General features: G+C 40.1%; 1 pseudogene; it reads right to left on the reverse strand.

Moving 5' to 3' along the window:
* Window positions 1-13,536: 13,536 nt before the first annotated feature.
* Window positions 13,537-22,192, reverse strand: LOC118396862 (P2X purinoceptor 5-like; annotated as a pseudogene).
* Between the last annotated feature and the right edge of the window lie 3,359 nt (window positions 22,193-25,551).

Below are 25,551 nucleotides of genomic sequence, written 5' to 3' on the forward strand. Positions count from 1 at the left end.
TGATACAGAGAAGAGCAGTCTCAGTTGAATGACTAGTCTTGAAACCTGACTGATTTGGATCAAGAAGGTCATTCTGAGAGAGATAGCGGTAGAGCTGGCCAAGGACGGCACGCTCAAGAGTTTTGGAGAGAAAAGAGAGAAGGGATACTGGTCTGTAGTTGTTGACATCGGAGGGATCGAGTGTAGGTTTTTCAGAAGGGGTGCAACTCTCGCTCTCTTGAAGACGGGAGGGACGTAGCCAGCGGTCAGGGATGAGTTGATGAGCGAGGTAAGGTAAGGGAGAAGGTCTCCGGAAATGGTCTGGAGAAGAGAGGAGGGGATAGGGTCAAGCGGGCAGGTTGTTGGGCGGCCGGCCGTCACAAGACGCGAGATTTCATCTGGAGAGAGAGGGGAGAAAGAGGTCAGAGCATAGGGTAGGGCAGTGTGAGCAGAACCAGCGGTGTCGTTTGACTTAGCAAACGAGGATCGGATGTCATCGACCTTCTTTTCAAAATGACGAAGTCATCTGCAGAGAGGGAGGAGGGAGGGGGGATTCAGGAGGGAGGAGAAGGTGGCAAAGAGCTTCCTAGGGTTAGAGGCAGATGCTTGTCCATGTTGTGTCATACCACAACATGGACATCTGCTTCTTGTAGTATTTTCTGGAATACTCTATTGTGATCTAGGACTAAGTAGAGAACCTAGTAGGGCTACTTCCTTTCCACATAATTACCATAGATATCCCCAGGTTGTCATGGAACCAACCACGCCCTTTTACAACATTAGTGGCCTAATAGCTGCCAATGCAGCGGCTGAAAATAGGCCAGGAAATAACACCCCATGTTTACATTTGAATGGGTATTTTTGTATGCTAATATGAATCAGGTTCATGTCTGAGTATATTCTTACTTCAATCTCTCCCCATATAGAGTAAGGTACTGCTACAACCATTTTGTCCTGTCCTCTTGTGTGTGATAAGAGCTTAAGTCGGAGTACTTTTGAAGTCATTTTTAGTTAACGTTTTTTTTTTATCGCTACCTTGTTCTGTTACTTAAATTAAGTTGTCTCTACTTGAATTTCTCCAGTGACGCTTTCAGTATGAGGACTAAGAGAATCGAAATGTCATGCTAAACATTTACAAAAGGAACAAAACCTCCCTTTGGGAAAAACATTAATTGTTTTTTGAATAATGTGAACCCAGTAGGATCAATCCCCTGATCTTGAAAGGAATTGTCTGTTTGCTTAGACCAAATTGATCACTTGCAAGTATGCAAGTACAACCGAACATACCGGAAGGTTAAAATATTTATTTGTTTCACCACTATACTACTGCAAACAAGTGAATGGATTCCTTGTGGATCTTTACCTGTCTGGGGGTTCTGGTAAGCTGAGGGGTATCCTACGAAGCAGGTTTGAAGAGTTAACTTTGGTCAACTGAGTCTTCATGAAAAGTATGGCATTCGACTAGCCATGTGCAACGTGCAGTTACAAGCCTGCTAGAATTAGTGGCAGGTGTGTGAGCAAAATCCACTGTCGTAGTACGGCTAAAGACTGAGCTTGAATGTGACGCTAACAGAAGCTGGTTCGCTTCAGAAAACAGATCTGGCTTGCTTATTGGGATACCTCTTTTCCTTCACTTGCTAGCCTAACTGTATTGTCTCTCTACTACCTAGAAAGGAGAACCGAGGTTCAGTCCAGTTATTTTAAAGGCAGGTTACCACCTCATGCTTGTAGATGGGTCTAGCCATAGAAATATAATTACGTCTAAGTAATGATATTTCTATGGGTCTAGCATTCTGCGTTTTTCCTCAGTTTAATTTGGCTTACTCTTTCCTCCTCCCTGATAACTCTTGGGGAAAAAGCCTTAAATGTTATATTAGTTACCTTCTACCTTAAATGTTGACTTCTTACACCATGCCGGATTTCCTTAAACAGTGCATGGTGTCGCATCCTATATCGAAAATTGTTTCTGCATATGTTTTCATTTAAGGCCATTGTTAAATTGCTAAGTAAAAGTCCTCCTTTTAAAGGATAATAAGTATGAATAGTGTGAAGTAGAGTTTCATAGGTGTGTGGCACTGGGCTGTAACTATGGTCTTTGGACTACGTTTCTTTCGTTGTTTCGACGTGACAAATGCCCTACACTAATTTAGTTCTTAGCTAATTTATTTATTTGAACACTGCATCCTAAAGCCATAGGTTTTTCCACACGGGTGCCATAGTAACGCATATGATCAGACACAAAACAATGCAAACTGATGTCTCAACTAGCTGCATTCAGTAAGCGATGGAAAGGTTAAGTCATAGAGGTAATTTTATTTATAGGGGTTATGTAGCCTTAAAGGCGCTACACTTTTTTTTTTTTTTTTTGCATTGTCATTCAGAAAATTGCCATAATATATCTGCAGTACTAGGGGAATGATAAGTGTTTCACAGTATTACTTACCTGCCCGCCAGTGCTGTTATAAACACCTATTGATTTCTCCCGCCAGAGCGGCATCTGTCAAAATGGGAAAGCTGTTTTGCCTTGCCTGTGTGGAAATCGGTCAAGCAGCCAATGTAAAAATGTCTCTAATTTCCTGGTTGCTAAAATTCTACACGGTTCGCTCATTTTCAGTTTGTGAGAAAAATAAGCACTGAATAGTGGAGGGAATCATTGTACCATCTAAATTGCTGTGAAATATCTTTTTAATAACAAAAAACATTTTTTTACAGCTGTTTAAAGCTGGTGGACCAAAACCCGAAAGTAAAAGGCTCAAGCGTGTGTCTCCATGTTGTGGGGGAGATGGTACATTTGTTTTGAATGCAGCCTTGTGCTGTTGCACTTCTCCTAGCTTCCACATAGGGGAGATGTTCTGTGTAGCACCTTTTAATGTTATGGATTGAGCTTTCTTCCCTGAGGGCAGTAGCTAGATTCTGTTTGGCTCTTACTACTGTTGTGTTCCTGATGTGCCTGGCCCTTGAAGCTGCTATCGAATTCTAATCTGAACACACAAGTGTGTGTGTGTATAGTAATGATGTATGGGTTGTACTATTGGAATAAAGGTTCCTATTTATGTGTTGTCATGGATTTTTGAAATGCGAGATCGTAAATCTGTGTAGTGGAAATGGACCAACTGTTGCTGCAGTGAACCAAGCGATGTACCTGTTCCATTTGACCTGATTTACTTGTTCTATAATGTTGTACAGCCATGCTACAGCCATGCTACAGCCCGAGAATGTCAGGTTTACAGTTACACTTTCTAATATTAAGCCCAGCGGAGACATTTCATATGAAATAGTATGTGTGGGTGTGTGCGAGAGAAAGGGTGTAAAGCCTAGATACTTATGCACACACGTGTGCACACTACACAGTGGTGCACATCTATCCATTTTGGGGGGGGCCAAGCTTCTAACTGTAACTACTGATATTGGACAGGCGTCCGCGTTTACATACCACAATGATTCCAGACAATGTTGGGAATCTGAACGGCTGCTGCTAAATCACTGACCAAACTCACCAAGCCTTCCCCTCAACCATAATCACCATGGCCCAAAGCCTAGTTACATTCTATGTCTGAAATGGCATCCTATTCACTACATAGTGTACGACTTGACCTAGGGTCATAGTCAAAAGTGGTGCACTATTTCGAAAGTAGTGTGCCATTTTGGATGCTAACATTCTTTCGCCATGTTGGTTTGTAGTAGTTTTAAAGAATCATGCTATTTTAAGGTTGTGACAAAATAGTGGTCTGCTGCCCTCTAGACAGTTGTAGGAACAGAATGTGGGACTGTGATGTTAATGGTGCTGGTGAGTGTTTTTGCTCCACATAAGTGGAAATGTGAGATGAATGGCAGTGGTTGTGTTATTCCAGTTTACCTATCCTTGAACTATGCTTTGCACTAACATTCCCCCCTAACCAAAATAAAGTTTGCATTTGCAAAACTGATACCTTTTTATTTTCAGTTTATTTTATTTGTAACAGCAAGGCTTGAGATGTCTATGAAACAGGGGATTTTCAAAGGATATAAAACATTTCTAAAAGTCATTCTATATCAATTCATGGATGGAATGAAGTTAAACACTTCCAATTGTTTATAATTCCCAAACATTGATTATACATTTTTTATGGATTTGTTGACAGTCTTGAAATAATATCCAATAGTCATATGGTTGGTGTGCTAATGTAAGATTTGACGAACACCAATGCAAACATGTCAGAAATCACCGTCTAGGGTGTGTGAGGTTAGGTAGGATGAACTCAAGACTCCAGAGCTCATGGATGTGGAGCTGCGGCAAGTGGACAACCTTTTCAGGATAGAGCCATCTCCCTGCAAATACAAACGTCAGCTTGAGTGGATATGGTTCTGCTAATCATTGTTGCCTCATACTGGCACCTTCTGTAGCATACTGGACAACACCTCTTTATATGTATATTAATGTATCGAATAAAGGCCAATAAATATAGTTCAGATTTATTAGTTTCAATAATGGACTTGAGCAGATGAGGAATAACCTCCGTTAGCTCTACAGATCTGTTTGTCACCATACATACGTGTTATGGTGTGGTCTGATGGCACACGAGGGTGGGGTCTGATTATGTCACAGTTTCCAGGATCCTCCTTGACTATACCCAGGTCTCATTTTTCCCAATTTACTTCCTCAACTCTAAACATGTATAAAAATACTTAAGGTCACACCTGCAACAATATAACCACTGTAGCCATTGCCTAATTAAGTGATAATGCCAGAGAAGCTGGTGTTTGGAGGATATATTGGCACAGTTGTTGTTACCGTGCCAATATATCCTCCAAACACCAGCTTCAATGGCATTATCACTTTTATACAAAGGGTTTCCAACATATTCAAATAATGACTGACATATTTTCATATAGTCCGGACACAAATCTAGGGTTGCTACCCAAGCCGGCTGGTCGTTCGTTCTATTGGTTCGGTTGCCAGAGACGCGACCCAGACTTTCATTCTATTTGTTCTGTATCTTTGGACAGGACCCAGTCGTTTGTTCTGAATGTTCCATTGTCATACTGGCAACGTCCTTATCGCTGGAGATCAAGTTTAACAATTGCTGGGCTGATGAGACAGTGGATTGCGCAGTCAGATGGAACAGAGTAAATAGGCATTTCAACGTCATAGATTTAGCATGTGGTAATTTGGGGGATAGACACTGGCTGGAATGCGGTTTTAACCAATCAGCGCGCAGGATTAGACCCACCTGTTGCATAATCTCACATACAGTACCGGTCAAAAGTTTGGACACCTACATATTCAAGGGTATTTCTTTATTTTTACTATTTTCTACAATGTAGAATACTAGTTTAGACATCAAAACTAGGAAATGACACACACGGAATCATGTAGTAACCAAAAAATTGTTAAACAAATCCAAATATATTTTATATTTGAGATTCTTCAAAGTAGCCATCCTTTGCCTTGATGACAGCTTTGCACAATCTTGGCATTCTCTCAACCAGCTTCATGAGGTATTCACCTGGAATCTGTTTCAATTAACAGGTGTGCCTTGTTAATTTGTGGAATTTATTTCCTTTGTAATACATTTGAGCCAATCAGCTATGTTGTGACCAGGTACGGGTGGTATACAAAATATACTTTTTTAACCTTTTATTTAACAAGGCAAGTCAGTTAAGAACAAATTCTTATTTTCAATGACAGCCTAGGACCAGTAGGTTAACTGCCTTGTTCAGGGGCAGAACGACAGATTTTTACCTTGTCGGCTCAGGGATTTGATCTCACAAACGTTCGGTTGCTAGTCCCAACACTAACCACTAGGCTACCTGCCGCCCTAATCCACTGTTTCATCAGCCCAGCAAAAGATAGCCCTGTTTGGTAAAAGTCCATAATATGGCAAGAACAGCTCAAATAAGCAAAGAAAAACGACAGTCTATCATTAAGACATGAAGGTCAGTCAATACGGAAAATTTCAATAACTTTTAAACATTTTTTCAAGTGCAATCGCAAAAACCACCAAGCGCTATGATGATCCTGGCTCTCGTGAGGACTGCCACAGGAAAGGAAGACCCAAAGTTACGTCTGCTGCAGAGGATACGTTAATTCGAGTTAACAGCCTCAGAAATTGCAGGCCAAATAAAGGCTTCACGGAGTTCAAGTAACAGGCACATGTTCAGAGGAGACTGCATGAATCAGGCCTTTGTGGTCGAATTGCTGCAAAGAAACCACTACTAAAGGACACAAATAAGAAGAAGAGACTTGCTTGGGCCAAGAAACATGAACAATGGACATTAGACCGGTGGAAATCTGTCCTTTGGTCTGATGAGTCCAAATTTGAGATTTTTGGTTCTCACCGCTGTGTTTTTCTGAGACACAGAGTAGGTGAGCAGATCTCTGCATATGTGTTTCCCACCGTGAGGCGTGGAGGAGGAGGTGTGATGGTGTGGGGGTGCTTTGCTCGTGACACTGTCAGTGATTTATTTTGAATTCAAGGCAAACTTAACGACCATTGCTATCACAGCATTCTGAAGCGATACACTATCCCATCTGGTTTGCGATTCGTGGGACTATCATCTGTTTTTCAACAGGACAATGACCCAGCACATCTCCAAGCTGTGTAAGGGCTATTTGACCAAGAATTAGAGTGATGGAGTGCTGCCTCAGATGGCCTGGCCTCCACAATCACCCCACCTCAACCCAATTGAGATGGTTTGGAATGAGTTGGACTGCAGAGTGAAGGAAAAGCAGCCAACAAGTGCTCAGCATATGTGGGAACTCCTTCAAGACAGTTGGAAAAGCATTCTAGGTGAAGCTGGTTGAGAGAATTCCAAGAGTGTGCAAAGCTGTCGTCAAGGCAAAGTGTGGCTACTTTGAAGAATCTCAACTATATATATATATAACACTTTTTTTGGTTACTACATGATTCCACGTGTTATTTCATAGTTTTGATGTCTTCACTATTATTCTACAATGTAGAAAATAGTAAAAATAAAGAAAAACCCTTGAATGAGTAGGTGTGTCCAAACTTTTGACTGGTACTGTACATAACCAGGTGTCGTATTCTCGCAAGGCTATCCTTTGTCCTACTATAGGAAGGTACTCAAGGGACCGGTTTCCCGGACAAAGATTAAGTCTAGTTCTAGAGTAAAAATAATGTTTAATGGAGAATCTCCATTGAAATAGCTTTTTAGTCCAGGACTAGGCTTAATTTCTGGCCTGGAAATCAGCCCAAGGGGGTTTACCTGAAAAACATTCTACTTTCATCTCCGGCCAACAATCCTTTCTTCTGCACCTCTCCTGGGCACAGTTTCTCTTTCAGACACATGGGCAGGTAGCTCTCCAGGTCCAGGATAGTACACAGGCTCTCTGTGGACACACACACACCCCAATCCAGACTTCTAAGCAAGTCACTTGCTTACACACAAGCACATACATGTAATGTATTTTTATACACATTATCGTAAGCCATTTTCTTTTTAGAATCACTTTCAGACTGACTCGTCAGTGGGTTTGTTTACCTGTAGTTGCTAGATCCTTTTGCTCTCTGGACATCTTTTCCACTGTCTTTCCCATGAGGGTGATAAGCATGGTGGGCGTAGGTGAGCACAATGTAGGATATGAGTAGAACCTAAAACACCTGTAAGGCCGATGATAAAGAATGATGATTCAGAGGCACTATGACAACTTCAGTATAAGACACAAAGGTTCAATTCAATCAGTACCACACACCTTACTCGGGGAAAAAATTAAATAACACATAAAATGAGCACATACCCCAGAGCCAGAAAAATCTCATTAAAGTCTCACTATCAAAATAAAGGTCTCACAATACAGATCCCATGTACACACCTCTTTGTGCTGGACCTGCTCCATGAACTCCAGGTCTCCTATGCCAATGGTGAACTTGAACAGTTCCATTGTGGTGTCATGACTGTCATATGAGTATCACAATGGATCAGATCAGCTTGGCAATGGCTGACAATAACCAGACCTTCTCTCACCGTAAATTAAGCAGGAGAGGACTCTCTCTCTACCCTCCAGTATTGGCTTAAGGAATGTCCCTTTGTCTCCAGAGACATTTGCCCGCCCAAAACTCTCTAACGTCCAAAAAGTGGATAATGGAACAATAATTCTAACATAAAGAATGTGGGGAATGGTCAGTGGGGAGATGTAGAAAACTAATGTCATGTTGTTCTTAATTTTGTGATGTCATTGAAACTGTATGGATGAAATACTGTAACTTGGAAAGGATACCCCCTTTATCTGTCAAATTTCCATCCAATATGTTGTGCATATGATATGAACAATGATGAAAGTATTATTGTTAAGATATGACTGTGATTTTAGGAGTCATAAGAGATAACTTCTAATCATATCCTTTACACATTAAGTAGCCACATCCCGAGTGAGGTCCGAAGGGTATGTCAGATGAACAGAGCCGTCCCTTAAGGCCAGAGTGCATAAAATGCCTTGGTAACGAAATTAACATTAGACCAGAAATGCGTAGGATGGGAAGGTACATGTCTGAAATGGTTGGAACTTTGAACCTCAACATGAGGTGAAGAATTAAACTCACCTTTCTTTGAACCAGGAAAGACAGGGAGCTGCAGCCCATGTCTGAAGTGGTCTAAATCCTGACTATCAACACGAGGAGGAAGAAGCGACAAACTCCCCTCTCAGACAATCACTGATACAGCTGATTAGCTGTCCTGAGTCAAATATCTCACACTATTCAAACCATCCCATCCTGCTACGAGTCTCAAGTCACCGTACGCTACTCTCTTCACCCCACTGGAACCATCGGTACAGCTGGCTTATCTTCAAATAAGCAGCTTCAGAAGCGAATGGAAGAGTGAACTCTGTAGTTCTGTTCAGAACTACACAACGAACAAGGGCACTCACAAGTAAATACATTAACCTTTTATAACTAGGGGGCAGTATTTTCATTTTTGGATAAAAAACGTTCCCGTTTTAAATTTTGTCACAAGATGCTCGACTATGCATATAATTTACAGCTTTGGATAGAAAACACTTTCCAAAACTGCAAAGATATTGTCTGTGAGTGCAACAGAACTGATGTTACAGGTGAAACCCAGATAAAAATCCAATCAGGAAGTGCCGCATTTTTTGAAACCGCCTCATGCCAATGACTCCTTATATGGATGTGAATGAGCTACGAATGAGCTTACGTTTTCTACGTATTCCCCAAGGTGTCTAAAGCATTGTGACGTCTTTTTACGCATTTATGTTGAAGAATAGCCGTAAGGGACCACATTTAGCAAGTGGTCACATGATGGCTCCGGCAGAAAATCTTGCGTAAATTTCACAAGTAGCCATTTTTCCAATCACTTCTTATGAGAAACCAATTGTCCCGACGGATATTTTATCGAATAGATATGTGGAAAACACCTTGAGGATTGATTCTAAACAACTTTTGCCATGTTTCTGTCGATATTATAGAGCTAATTTGGAAAAAAGTTTGGTGTTGTAGTGTCTCAGCCAAACGTGAAGAACAAACAAAAGCTATTTTGCCTAAAAAAAAATGTAATTTTGGAAAAAATGAACATTTGCTATCTAACTGGGAGTCTCCTGAGTGAAAACATCTGAAGTTCTTCAAAGGTAAATTATTTAATTTGGTTGCTTTTCTTATTCTCGTGAAAATGTTGTCTGCTGCCAGCAGAGCCTAGCATAGCATTATGCCATGATAAACTTACACAAATGCTTGTCTAGCGTTGGCTTATTTTGAAAATCTGAGATGACAGTGTGATTAACAAAAGGCTAAGCTTGTGTTTGAATATATTTCATTTGCGATTTTCATGAATAGGAACAGTTTCTAGGGGTATTTATGTCTGCTGCATTATGCTAATTCGTTTGAGGCTATGATTACGCTCCCGGATCCGGGATTGCTAGTCGCAAGAAGTTAACAAAAATACTGAGTTGAGGGGGAGTCAGACCATTTGGGATCTTGAATACAAGACATGCGTCGGTGTATTGCACAAGATTTTCCCAACTCAGGAGCTCATGCTTTCTGAGGATGTAACAGTGATGATGGCTATTGGGCTTCCTTATCAAGCACTTTGAGAGCCTGTTTGTAGACAGACTGAATTGGTTTTAATGTTGGCTTGGGCCAAACTAGTCAAGCAGTATGTTAAATGGGGGAGTATCATAGATTTGAAGGACAGTTTTGCTACCTCTGCAGTCAAACAATTTCGTATAAATCGAAAATTAGCTTGGTTGAATTTGGTTATCTGAATGACCTTTTTCACATGCTTTTTAAAAGAGAGATTGGAATCAAGTATGATGCCAAGGTACTTAAAATCAGATACCACCTGGAGCTTCTCCCCTGACACATAGACATCTGGCTCAGTAGCATCTGTTGCCCTCTTTGTGAAGAACAGTTTTTCACATTGAGATGCAAACACAAGTCACTGAGACACTTTGTAACCTGGACCTTTACAGTAGTGAGTTCTTGGTGCAGCTTGCTGTTTGCTCTTTGCATGCACATATCATCTGTATCATCTGCATACATTTGAACTTCAGACCCAGTACAGACAGAAGGCAGATCATTAATGTACAGGCTGGGGGCCCTAGTATTGACCTTCGGGGCACGCCCACATCATAGCTAAGAGTGGGCGACAGCTCATTGCTCATTGAGTTCTGCCTTCAAAGTATGATTTCATCCATCTCTAGGCATCAGGGGAAAAGTTGAACTTGGACAATTTTGTGATGAGAATATCATGGTTAACAGTATCAAAAGCCTTCCTTAGGTCCAGAAACACAGCCCTAACAACGGCCCCTTTGTCTATCTTAGACTTCACATTTTCCAGAAGAAAGCAGTTGGCCGTTTCTGTGGAGTGTTTCGCTCTGAAGCCAAACTGCATGGAGTGTAATGTAAAGGGGCTGTTGTTGAGGTGGGCAATCAGTTGTTCTGCTACACACTTTTCAACAACCTTGGACACCACAGGTAGTATACTAATGGGCCTGTAGTTACTCACGTCAGCAGGGTCGCCCGATTTAAAGATGGTCATTATTATGGCTGACTTCCATACCCTTGGCAACACGGAGACCAATAGATTTGTTGGTGACCTTAGTAATGGGGCCAATGAGTGACTCTTTGTAGTTTTTAAGAAAGGTAGAGTCCATCCCAAACACATCTTTGGCTTTAAAAAAAAAAAATGACTCTAGAGTTCTTTAGTGAGCTAATCACCTTGTTCACCTTTGACTCAGAAACCTCCCTTATGATGAAGACAGGTTGAGTGTCATTCACTAGCACTGAGCCCAAGAAACCAGTGGAGGGGTTCTGTGTCAGTACCCTGACAGGGTCAATAAAGTATTGAAGGCTATTGCTATTTCGACTGCATCCTGTGTTAGATTAGAAATCATGGTGAATAACAGTCTTTTTGCAGTGTTACTATGGTCTTTCCCTGTTAACTTTTTTAGATTCTCCCATATCAATTTAGAATTTCCCTTTGCTTCACCAATTATGTTAATAAAAACGTTTGCCTTGGCCTGTCTGATTTCTTTCATCACCTTATTTCTCAACATGGTAAACCTACGTCTGTCATGCTCTAATTTAGATTTTAGGGCTATTTTTAGAGCATAATCTCGTTCTTTCATCAATTTCCAGATTTCTCCATTTAGCCAAGGAAGAGTGCTCTTTTGGCCAGGTTTGGATTTGATTTTCTTTAGGAAGCCATTTATTGTAGTCTGGATTGTGGATAGAAAAACCTGACTATCAGCTTCCACGTCTGTATAGGACAAGAGATCATTCCAGTTTATTCCCTTAATTGCTTTTTCAAAATAGTTTAATTCACTCTTAGGTATTCTGAGTTGATCCGGCTCTCTAACAGTAGAGAGGTTAAACCTGCTCTTAGACAGCTTTCTAGCTATAAGTGTCAGATTATGATCAGACAGCCCAGTAACCATATTGAATGATTTAGTCACTCTCTCTGATTTATTACTGAACACCAAATCAATCTGTGTTTTAGAGCAACAAGTCACCCTGGTTGGCCCTTTAACTAGCTGTGTAAGGTCAAAGGTATTAGTGATCCGTTTGAGGGTTTTCCTACAACACTTGTCTTCATAATTAATGTTAAAATCTCCCATTAAGATGACCTCTTTCCCAAAATCACATTCCCTAAGCATGGTATTAAACTGATCAAAAAACACACTTTTGGTGGAAGGTGGCCTATACATTCCAATGAGGGTAAAAGACATTTGGGGAGACAGTGTAACGTTCAGGCCGATACATTCTAGTTCATTATCACATGACCACTCAATTGGTTTACATCGGATATGTTCTTTAATGTAAATAATCACACCCCCTCAATCCTGTCTCTCCTGAAAACATTGTAGCCAGGCACAATCAAAGCAGCATATGGAGAGTGGTTATGGAGCCATGTCTCTGAGAGGCAGAGAAAGTCAAGGTTGGAGTCTGTGAGTAGATGTTGAATTTGATCACTTTTTGGAATGACACCACGAATGTTCAAGTGCCCCCCTAGTAGTCCCTAGGGCTTAGCTCGTGGGTCCCAGATGACACGAGAGTGATTGACACATTGAAAAAAGTTAAATTTTCTGTGTTTTCTGACGGCTGGGTTTAGGCCGTTTTGATTAGTGGCAGTTCGGTAGCGCAATTAACAATCCCTCCCGCCTGCACTGGATGCGGGGAACTAATTAAAATAGCTTGCGTACCAGAAGCAGAGTCAGGGATCGCATATAGCGACTCTGGTATGTTTGAAGAGTCAAAGTCTATCCTGGAGCCGGGTGAGTCGAGAGAAACCATAGGACCATAGCACTCACCCACCTCCACAGCGGAGACGACCTGTGGATATTGGGCCCAGGATTGAGGCCATCCACCGCTCTCCACGGTTCCGGTGCGTATCACTGGCTCAGGTGGTATGCTGGGCCCAGGAATGAGTTGTACATCCCCGGTAGAGAGCAGTGAACAGGTAGTTTAACAGTTTACGATAAATGTTGGACTTGTGTTTGTTACTTAGCCTACGGTTTAGCGGTTCAGTAGACCTGCCTGAATTTTTTTTTATAGGACTTAACTTTGTGTTTCACAAACAGTAAAATATTAAGTATATAATATTTAATAATATTTAATAACATAATATTTTTTACAGTATGTTTTTGTATCCAACTGGTCGCCTTTTTGTCTTTTTGGATTACCTGACATTTAGACGCCTAACTTCCACGGACCTTATCACAACATTGTCACATTGTTAAAGAGATGTTAAATTAATTACATACAGTATTATGTTGCTCTTGTGTATGAGTCTGTAAAAAATGAGTACCAAAATGTAGCACATCAACTTATGTGGTAGACTCCTTATCAGGACTTGGTCCAGTCCAGTTCATTTGGGTGTCCATTGGGGTCCAGTCCTTTGGGTGTGGTACACTGTTGTTAGGCTTGGGGTTAGATAAAGAGGAGGAAGATGTTGTCTGTCCTGCTCCTCCCACTCACTCACTAGACAAGATGGATGGCATTGCTGTTGTTCTGGAAAAATAAAATAAAAATACAAAATAAAACATTAAAGTTCATCCTATCCTAATTTAAATAGCTTAATATTGATACCTTAAATGTTACGTGAATATCTTAATCTAACACTATATCTTCATATGTAGTCTATTGGTATGCCATCATCGTTAACTAATTCAGCTAAAATAATGATATCTGAGATTTGAACTCACCCAGAAAGTATGTCTTAAGGTGTTACCTCACAAGTGATCAGTGACCAGACAAGACAGTATAAAATACCAGTTTGCTCATTCACTCATTTCTTGTCTAGTCTTGATTCTAGATAGATAGAGTAAGCATGCATGGCAAAACTGTCAAGTTCATTAACATATGATACTTTATGGTGTTATATACTGTACCTTTGTATGTACAGTACCAGTCAAAAATGTGGACACACCTACTCATTCAAAGGTTTTCTTTATTTGGACTATTTTCTACAGTGTAAAATAATAGTGAAGACATCAAAACAATGAAATAACACATATGCAATCATGTAGTAACCAAAAAAGTGTTTAACAAATTAAAATGTATGTTATATTTGAGATTCCTCAAAGTAGCCACCCTTTGCCATGATGTCAGCTTTGCACACTCTTGGCATTCTCTCAACCAGCTTCTTTAGGTACGGCTAAGTGAGCTACTGTTTAAAAAAAAAAGTACATTTATTTAAGCAAGTCAGTTAAGAATAAATTCTTATTTACAACGACAGCCTAGGAACAGTGGGTTAACTGCCTTGTTCAGGGGCAGAATGACAGATTCATACCTTGTCAGCTAGGGGATTCGAACTTGGAACCTTAGCCCAACGCCCTAACCACAAGGCTACCCTGCTGCCCTGTCATGATTAAACCTCTAGTGATAGGTCAGTGAGCTGCTGCCATGGTGTTAAACCTCAGGTGATTGGTCAGTGAGCTGCTGCCATGGTGTTAAACCTCAGGTGATTGGTCAGTGAGCTGCTGCCATGGTGTTAAACCTCAGGTGATTGGTCAGTGAGCTGCTGCTCTTCTGGGATTTGTTTTGTATCCTCTGTTGTACCGTTATAGTGTTCTGTGATTTTAGACACGTTTCTGTCTTTCCTGTAGAAGGGGGAGTGTGAATGAACATTACATTTTATAACAAGAATCTCTTCATCTCTGTTACCAGGAAAATATATGCAACTCAGGCAAATATTTATTGTAAATGCCATACTTCTTGACGTTTTCAAACTTCCAGTCCTTATAGAAATCCCTCTTTTTCATCAGGTAGAGAAGAATCCAATCACAGAGCCAGGTCCCCTGCAATAAAACGAGGCCCATGAACATATATAAAATAATATTATACAATAAAATATATAGAATATACTATATACCTATATTGCAGAGGAGGCTGGTGGGAGACGCTAGAAGAGGACGGGCACTTTGGAATGGCTGTAATGGAATACATGGAACGGCTACCATTCCATTTCTACCATTACAGACATTACAGACCACCAGCCTCTTCTGTGAAATTGATATGTATAATCTCAATACGAATGTCATCTTTTCAAAAAACAAGTTGATCTGAAAGTATTGTTTTGACTGTACAGGTATGTGCAGGTCTGTTGAATAATACACCACCAATACAAGCTAGACCTGAGCCAGTATTGATAACGGTGGGAATGATACAGAACTTTCCAGCCTGTAGTAGAAAATAGAAGAAAGTAACAATAAGGGAGTCAAAACATCAGGAAACAAAATAGATGCATTCATCCTGAAAAGCCATATAATAAGACATATTGCATACCTTTCCATGCACCATGATGTTGATGCGTATGCCATACACTTTAAATTGTGTTCGGTAGACTTCTCCAGACTCATTCTTGTAATACTGAGCATGTCTGTTATGAGAGTACCAAAAATGTGGAAGATTGAAGTATGACTTCAAATGAAGTAGTATTTGTCAACTTCGTGAGTGTGAGTGTGTGTGCACGTGATTGTGTGTGTGTGCGCAAATGTGTGTCACCTGAAGTTGAATCCTGTGGACTCTCTGGATGCATTAATGTCAATGCGAGTAAAGTTGTACCGTGTCTTGCATTCTGAGTGATCTCTGTCAAGGTCACACTTCCACTTCATCAGAATTCCAATTGAACCACCCTGGAAAGAGAGAGAGAGTAGTGATAGTGAAATGCTCTATTATTTACATTCTTTTTATGTACAAGTATTTTGTTGGTGGCTTAGTCTTGGATGGTATGCACGTCTTACAGAGTCTACATTTAACTGCTTAAAGTAATTGAAAAAAAACATCCTCATCCTTATCAACGTCATCATCAATAACAACAACAAATACACTTTTCAATTGTGAAAACTGACCCTCAAAACCATGTCCTGAAAGCTGTGTCCAGTCCGGTAAACAATGTCTCCCAGACTAAATATGGGGCAATAGGGTTCAAGGAGCTCATCATAGTGACATTTCTTCAAATGGTATTTGTCAGCTGTGTCCTGAACATTGGCCCTCATAATTGGGTGAAACTTTTTAAAGATAAATGTTTTTATATCAAATTGCAGAAAGTTAACTCTGAAATACTTCATATTAACCAATTAATAGACTCCAGCTCTAGTTTATACATTTAAACATTTGAAGAAAACTCTGTCAGAAATCCATCAGTCTGTCTATTTTGTATGTGTTTTTAACATAACTTACTTTGAGAAACTGAATTTGGAAAATCTGATGAAATTCTTTATGAATATTGTGAAGTTTTCAGCTTCTCTTAAAATAGACATGTGTTTATGTTCATCCCTGAAGAGATGAAAGGGAAGGAAGATTACTACTGTGTACACGTGTGTGTGTGTATATGTGCTTATGTGTGCGTGTATGTGCGTGCCTGTGTGTGTGTGTGTGTGTGTGTGTGTGTGCGTGTGTAGGATATGGACCCTTGTTTTACGGTAAGGGGTGGTGGTTGGGTGAGGGGTGGAAGAGGATACGAACCCGGATTAGGGTAAGGGTAGGGGGAAGGGTTAGATATCTCTAAATTGAATAGAACAAGAAAAAATATATAAACTGTAATTGTATATTTAAAAAGAAAATGTATGTATAAAATAACATATGGTGATGTCTGATTGGAGTCAGTTGTGCACGGCTATGTCGGAATAATGGAATGTGTTGGGTCAGTTTCAACCTTGGAGCATTTTGGACATGGGTGTGTCTGTGGTCCATTTGGCCTCTTCCACAGCTTCCTTCAGTAATGGGTTATGCATGGCTCTGTTGATGAACTTCTGACCAATGATTGACTGAGTCCAGATATGTTGTGGGTGTAATGATTACTGGTGTACCTTGGTAGTCTGTAGGGCATTGTTATTGCTATGTTTTGGATTGTCAGTAGCCAATTAATCTGCTGTGGTGAGGCTGTTATCCAGGCTGGTAGGGTGTATTTAACGAGAGATCGGATGTAGCTGATATAGACTTTAAACACTATCTGAGGTGATTTTCTATATTTTCTTCCGCACATTGTTTTTAAGTGGTTAAGTCTTTTTCGTCCCTTACTCTCTTTATGTTTGCGATATGTGTTGTCCAGTGCATGTTCTTCTGAAAGGTGATGCCAAGGAATTTAGCCACTTTTTCTACATTAATTAATTTGCCATAAAGCTTGATTTCAATGGGTTTCTTTGTTTTTTGGATGGTGCGTCTTGTAAAGAGGACACATTAAGTATTTTGTGGGTTCAGCTTTACGCACCACATGTTAGACCATGTCTCTAGCTCAAGTTTTTTGGCAGCAAGTTGAGGACATCTGGACCAGTAGAAGAGGTTGTCAGCAAACTGTGAAACTTGACCTATGGTGGATGTGGGTTAATAGATGTCTAATATATATAGCAGGAATGCCATAGGACTGCCCCCTTCGGGACACCTGCTTCAGGGGTAAATGGTGGGGATATTGCTGTGGAAGCCTTTACTTTATTTGTGCGGTTGTGGAGGAAGCTGGTGTTGATGTTTTTGATGGAAGGTGGTAGTTTAAGATTGGAGTCTGCAAGTCGATAGCGCAACTCATTATGCCACATCTTGTCGAATCCCTTTTCTATATCTAAGAAGACGGCCAGGGTAAAAAAATGTTTTCTTGAAATTTTGGAGAATTTCTTCTGAAAGTCTTAACTGTAGTTGATCTTGTTTTTATGAAGCCTGATGGACTCTAAGAAGGCCCATTTCCTCAGTGTGGCTGCTCAGGCTTTGGATGAGTACTCACTCAAACAGCTTTCTAACATGGCTGAGGAGGCTGACTGGTCTGTGGCTTGTGATGTTGTATGGGTCTTTATCAGGTTTGTGAATCATTATAACAACTGCAGATTTCCAAGGCAGAAGGAAGTGGTGTAGGTATTCATTGGGTGATTTTTTTTATTTTTATTGCGTGTGCTGTCAATGTTGTTGTCTACCCCAGATGTTTAGATTATTTTTTTAAATTCAGATGGATCTTAGTTTCTTCGACAGTGATGAATCGGGGTGGATTCTTCTATTTATTTAAACTTTATTTAACTAGGCAAGTCAGTTAAGAACAAATTCTTATTTACAATGACGGCCTACCAAAAGGCAAAAGGCCTCCTGCGGGGACAGAGGCTGGGATTAATAATAAAAATACAGGATAAAATACGCATCACGACGAGAGACACCACAACACTACATAAAGAGAGACCTAAGACAACAACATAGCATTGCAGCAACACATGACAACACAGCATGGCAACAACACCACATGACAACAACATTGTAGCAACACAACATGGCAGCAGCACAATATGGTAGCAGCACAAAACATGGTACAAACATTGCTGGGCACAGACAACAGCACAAAGTCAATAATGTAGAGACAACAATACATCATACAAAGCAGCCACAGCTGTCAGTAAGAGTGTCCATGATTGAGATTTTGAATGATGAGATGGAGATAAAACTATCCAGTTTGAGTGTTTTTTACAGCTCGTCCCAGTCGCTAGCTGCAGCGAACTGAAAAGAGGAGCGACCCAGGGATGTGTGTGTTTTGGGGGCATTTAACAGAATGTGACTGGCAGAACGGGTGTTGTATGTGGAGGATGAGGGCTGCAGTATGTACTGTATCTCAGATAGGGGAGAGAGAGGCCTAAGAGGGTTTTATAAATAAGCATCAACCAGTGGGTCTTGCAACGGGTATCCAGAGATGACCAGTTTACAGAAGAGTATAGAGTGCAGTGATGTGTCCTATAAGGATCATTGGTGGCAAATCTGATGGCCGAATGGTAAAAAAAAACATCTAGTCGCTCGAGAGCACCCTTTCCTATAAATTACGTCTCCGTATTCTAGCATGGGTAGGATGGTCATCTGAATCAGGGTTAGTTTGGCAGCTGGGTTGAAAGAGGAGCGATTACGATAAAATAAACCAAGTCTAGATTTAACTTTAGCCTGCAGCTTTGATATGTGCTGAGAGAAGGACAGTGGTGACTACCTCAAGCTCTAAACCCTCAGAGGTAGTAATCACACCAGTGGGAGAGGGGCATTCTTCTTACCAAACCACATGACCTTTGTTATGGAGGTGTTAAGAACAAGGTTAAGGGCAGAGAAAGCTTGGTGGACACTAAGAAAGCTTTGTTGTAGAGTGTTTAAGGGGCCAGCTGAGTATAAGACTTTATCATCTGCATATAAATGAATGAGAGAGCTTCCTACTGCCTGAGCTATGTTGTTGATGTAAATTGAGAAAAGCGTGGGGCCTAAGATCGAGCCTACTGGTCTACTGGTGTCGGGAGAGAGGTAAGTGTCAGGTGTGAGGTTGATAGAGAAGTACAGACAACAATATTTACAAGGTCAAAGTGTGGGTCATTGCGACAAGAGTGGACATTGTGTAGGTGTTTTCTGAATAGTATTGCTTTTGCTTTGTTATCTTCTAGTTGGTCTTGGGACTTCAACACATGTATGATATTATTCGTTTTGTCTCCGTTAATACTTTTGGATTTTTCTGCCATTTCCTGGTAGAATGCAAAACATTTATTAGATTTTGTCATGTCATGACACACTTACTGTGGTTGGTGGCAACTCTCAATGGGGCACCAGCTATATGTCTCACACTTACCACTGGATTTCCCATTGTCTCTCAAGCAGCGGCCTGTCCTAAATCCTACAGAAAATTATATTTTGTTTGTGAAGAGTAAAGGAGACAGTATATATAATATCTTGTTTCAATTCAATTTGAGTCTTCAAAAATTGCTACCATGGCCAGTTTTCACTGATTCTCCCTTTGCACAGTCTTTATCTCCCTTACAGTGGCCATCCGGCACATCAGGGCTCTGTGAAACAATACCAAACAAACTGGTATGGTTTAACAAATACAGACCAAATACAGTGTATATTGCACTTTTAAAGGGTGATTAAAGGTGACAACACAAAGCAAAGAAAGGGAATTTCCTTACCTCAGGACAGTTGCCCAACTTCTGGTTTGGTGTCTCAATAAAATTGGTAACAATGAAAAAAACTGCATCACCCTATAAGAAAAAAATGTAAGAGTGTTAAACCAGCCTGGTATCAACTGATAAGCGTCAGTGTGGCACGCATTTGCAGAAGAATATCGATCACGAGACACGACACAAGTCAATACATTATATTCAAAGTGAAAAGATATGCATCAACGTATTGATGCATTAATCAATGCATTGCATTCAAGGCAAGAAAGTTAGTGATAAAGCTGCAATGGGTATATTGGTGAAATATTCTGCCTGCCTGTCTGTCTGTCCGAGTCTTTCATCAATATACCCATTGCAGCTTTATCACCAACTTTTTTGCCTTTAATGCAATGTATTGACTTATCTGTGTGTCAATCTACTTAACGCATATACACATACACCTCTCTCTACTCTCTCCCACCTCCACAGACAGGATATTGAAGCATAGATAGGCATCAGGGTATAAGTGAATACATTGCATTCAAAGAAAAATAAATAATTGGGGATCCACATAATTGGATAATTGGGGGAAAACTCAAACTCTGAGTGGATAAGTCTGTCGGGAGGGAGGGAGGGAGGGAGGGAGAAGGAGGGAGAGGGTGAAGGAGGGGGGATAAAGAGGAGGTAGATAGAGACAGAGGCAGGCAAAGAGATGGATACAGAAGGAAGGTGGGAGGGAGAGAGAGAAGAGAGAGATAGAGAATTGTGAATAGAGAGAGGGAAACATGCCTGTCTGTGAGTTTATATGTCTGTCTGCCTGTGTTCCTGTCTGAGTATTTTTTTATCGATTTACCCATTGCAGCTTTACCAACTTTTTTGCCTTGAATGCAATGTTTTGACTTACAGTTTCTTTGTTCATCAATCTACTTGAAACATATATACAGTTATATGAAACATATACAGTATATTCATCAATGAATATATTGTGGCAAAATTATACCAGACTGATGCTTATCAAAAATATAATGCTGGATGGAAGGATCTTCATGATAGCTAAAAATCTCAAGCTTCATAACTTCCTATCAAGAAGCTCTAAATGCATATTCTCATTAAATTAATTGAGATAAAATATTGGCATGCAGATGCTGTATAGACGTTTCACCATTCATGATTAACAGTGAGAAAAATGAAGGAAGAGTGACCACAAAAATGTGTGCATAAAGGTAAACAAACACATTCAACAGATGTGATACAGAGTTTTTTTCTCTGACGATGAGGCTTCCGGGGGGAGGGACGGGGTGGAACGGGCGGTTACCATTGGAACCGCAGGAGGTGCAGGAGGTGAGATATATGGCCAATATTCCACAACGAAGGGCTGTTCTTACGCACACTGCAACCCGGAGTGCCTGAATGCAGCCATTAGCAGTGGTATGTTGGCTATATACCACAAACCCCCGAGGTGCCTTATTGCTATTATAAACTGGTTACACCAATGTATTTAGAACAGTAAAAATACATATGTCATACTGTGGTATACGGTCTGTTATTCAGTACCAAGGCTTTCAGCCAAGCTGCATTCAGGGCTCAAACCACCCAGTTTATAATTCTATTTATTCTAGCAGTCAAGCACAGTGGATGAGATAGAAATAATACCTAACATCAAAGGACTTAAATGGGATTGTAGTTAGTCTGACCTGGGGTGGAATGACATAGTCCACAGGCTCCCACACCATCCGTCCGGACTCTTGGGTGTTGGTGACCGCCACTCCCTTCAGTTTGGTCATCACAGTACTCTGGATAGATTCCTCCTTGGCCTGGTAGGACTTCTTGCTCAGGAATACATACCTGTGTAGACCAGGAGGACAATATAGCTCAGGAATACATACCTGTGTAGACCAGGAGGACAATATAGCTATCTCAATGAGCATAAAAAAAAATCTGCTTAAGTTTAGAATTATACCAGACTGACGCTTATCAAAAATATAATGCTGGATGGAAGGATCTTCATGATAGCTAAAAATCTTAAGCTTCATAACTTCGTATCAAGAAGATCTAAATGCAGGTTGGAGCTTACTAGGGGTTTAAAATATTGATTGGAATATATTTTACACGTTACGTTTATGTGAACAAACAAATATGGACTAGATTGTATTTGATTAATAACATTTAATATGCCCTTAGATCAGTATAAGTGGATACATCTTGAAAATGTGGAAATTCATTTGTTAAGTTCCTTACCCAACAAGGTATCCAATGACGGATAATTGTATAACTCTGTACAAAGTGCCGACTCTTGCTTTCTGCAATTATGAATTTTCCAGTCTTGTAGTTAAGACAGGAAAGAACATTTGAAAGAATTTTGCTTTTACAGCTATTGGAAGCCATTCCCCGGCCGTGATACTGTAAATTTGAACAAAACAGTCGGTTATACAGCTACTGCAACCCTTGAACCCACAGAAGCCATCACAGTCCAGAACTTGTTCATGGGTGCCAAAATGACCAGAGAAAAATTAACTACATTGGGAATTGTTCCGATGTTGATTTCATAGTATTTTTGTTGTTGGTTTTAGAGATGAAATGGAGGGGAAACGTGTCAGAACAGTGAGCCCATGTGTGCTTTTCAATCTGAGGCATAGATGGCAATGGTTTGCAAGATGTCAAAAGTTCGAAGTAAAGTATGTAACTTCACTCCACAACAGGGTTTCTTGTCAGGTAGGTTATTTCCGTTTTGAATATAGTGAAGAAAAGCCTTACTAACCAACTAACTCTGTTCTCACTCATCAGGCTCAAAATAAAAAAATACACTTCAGCAGCAGCTCAGACTTTATTTAACCTTTTACAAAGCATGTTGAAATTTATAACAGGAAAATCATGTTTCACTTTACAGATTTTTTATTTAGTTCTTTGGAGCAAACATTTGAAAACAAAATGCTGAGGCAATTCACACCTATGTAAACATAAATATACAGTAGACATATGAGTAATATTTTATAGTAAACCTTAGTGTAAGTCAATTATCTCCATATGTAGAAATATACAATATGTAACAAAATAATTAACAAATGCAAAACAAAGTGGCTCATGAATCACATCGCTTTGTTATATTTCATAAATTCTCATAATACAAAATTCAAAAGAAACTCGCAAATCTGAGATATCTTTGTTGCAGGTGCATGGTAACAGTTGAATAAGATGATAAAAAAATTATTAACCTGCACACTGCTCTTGCTATTATGACTGCTCTATATTTAAGCAATATGGCATGAGGGGGTGTGGTATATGGCCAATATACCACGGCTAAGGGCTGTTCTTATGCACGATGCAACGTGCTTAAGAACAGCCGTGGAAGTGCCTTATTGCTATGATAAATTGGTTACGAATGCTATTAGAGCAGTAAAAATAAATGTTTACCAACTCTTTCAGGCAATCAGCATTCAGAGCTCAAACCACCCAGTGTCACGTTCTGACCTTAGTTCTTTTGTTATGTCTTTGTTTTAGTATGGTCAGGGTGTGAGTTGGGTGGGTTGTCTATGTTAGTTTCTATGATTTGCCATTTCTGTGTTTGGCCTGGTATTGTTCTCAATCAGAGGCAGCTGTCAATCATTGTCCCTGATTGAGAACCATATTTAGGGAGCCTGTTTTCTAGTGTGTTTTGTGGGCGGTTGTTTTCGGTTGTGTGTCTGCAAAAAATAGAGTTATCGGAAGTGGTGGCAATAATTAATGTTGACATTTACAACATAACATGTATGGGCATTTTATCATTAAGACCTTTAGGGAATAATGTCTGGAAGGTTAAAATCCCAAAACATTCTCTTTTGCTCAGAGTATTATTTATGTCACCTCCCCTGTCTGATATCTTGACTTTCTCTATACCACCAAATCTAAAGGTAGAAATGTCATGTTTTTTCACATTACAGTAGATGTCGAGAGTCTATATAACAGCATTCCCCATATGGGGGCTGTCAGCCCTATCTCACTATTTGAGAGCCCGAGATACTAACAAATACCCCAAACTGGCTGAAAATGTTTTGACGTAAATCTTTCAGGTTTGATGATGAATACTACCTCCAAGCGAATGGAACATTGATGGGCTCCACATTCGCTCCAAGCTATGCTAACTTTTATGTGGGTCATTTTGGAAAAAAACTGAAAGTCTATTTTTCAATAAAATCCTGAAGTGGTGTCTATATTGACAAAATTATTTGCATATGGGGAGGAACGGGAGAAGAGCTGTCAGACATTATGGCAATACTTAATGACATTGACCCCAAACTCAAATTCACTATTGAATGTGACACTAAATTTGTACATAAACTTGTACATGTACAAGAAATCAAATGGAACCCTGTTTACAAGACTGTACAGAAAATAAATGGACAGAAATACTCTATTATAGAGGGACAGCTTCCACCCCGAGGCATTAAAAAGAGGACTTCCAATAAGCCAGTTTTTTAAAACTGCGCCCTGTGTGGTTCTGGGATTTTTGCTCACCGTTCTTGTGATCATTTTGACCCCACGGGGTGAGATCTTGCGTGGAGCCCCAGATCGAGGGAGATTATCAGTGGTCTTGTATGTCTTCCATTTCCTAATAATTGCTCCCACAGTTGATTTCTTCAAACCAAGCTGCTTACCTATTGCAGATTCAGTCTTCCCAGCCTGGTGCAGGTCTACAATTTTGTTTCTGGTGTCCTTTGACAGCTCTTTGGTCTTGGCCATAGTGGAGTTTGGAGTGTGACTGTTTGAGGTTGTGGACAGGTGTCTTTTATACTGATAACACGTTCAAACAGGTGCCATTAATACAGGTAACGAGTGGAGGACAGAGGAGCCTCTTAAAGAAGAAGTTACAGTTCTGTGAGAGCCAGAAATCTTGCTTGTTTGTAGGTGACAAAATACTTCCACCATCATTTGCAAATAAATTCATTATAAATCCTACAATGTGATTTTCTGGATTTTTTTTATCTCTTTTTGTCTGTCATAGTTGAAGTGTACCTATGATGAAAATGACAGGCCTCTCTCATCTTTTTAAGTGGGAGAACTTGCACAATTGGTGGCTGACTAAATACTTTTTTGCCCCACTGTATACATCAGGGTATTGATGCATAAGTGAATAAATACATTGCATTCAAGGCAAAAATCTTGGTGATGAAACTGCAAAGGGTAAATTTAGGAAAAGCTGAATGGGTCTGTCTGTCTGTCTGTCTGTCTGTCTGTCTGTCTTGTAACTGCATAATCCTTGTCGTTTCTCCTGAATGAACTTTTATGTTCACTAATTCTCTGGTTGAGAGAACGAGAGGTTTTACCTACATAACAGCCCACATGGACATTTTATCATGTGGATAACATGGGTGGTGGAGCACATAATATTGTCATTTATTTGGAACAGTTTTCCTGTATGTGGGTGGCAGAAATATTCACACTTCATCATATTGTTGCACTTTGCACAACCTCTGCATTCATACGTTGTTCTTCCTTTAAACGTTGTGTCATACTGCAGCACAGTTTGCGGCGTGCTGAGTAATTATGTTAGCGTGCACAACGTCATATTATTTTCCTGTTAGCCATTGTTGCCATCAACGCTAGTTTGATCACTAAAGGACATCTTTGAGAAGCTAAGTTATTGAAATGACATGGAGCTGTAGGCCTAAAAGTCCTGTTTACTCTAACTGTTGTTGTGTAATTTACTTATTGACATAAAGGCCTACTGCAATATTGTGCATATCATCACACAGCACACAAGTCATCCA

This window comes from Oncorhynchus keta, chromosome 18, assembly GCF_023373465.1.
Source record: "Oncorhynchus keta strain PuntledgeMale-10-30-2019 chromosome 18, Oket_V2, whole genome shotgun sequence".
Lineage (NCBI taxonomy): Eukaryota > Metazoa > Chordata > Actinopteri > Salmoniformes > Salmonidae > Oncorhynchus > Oncorhynchus keta.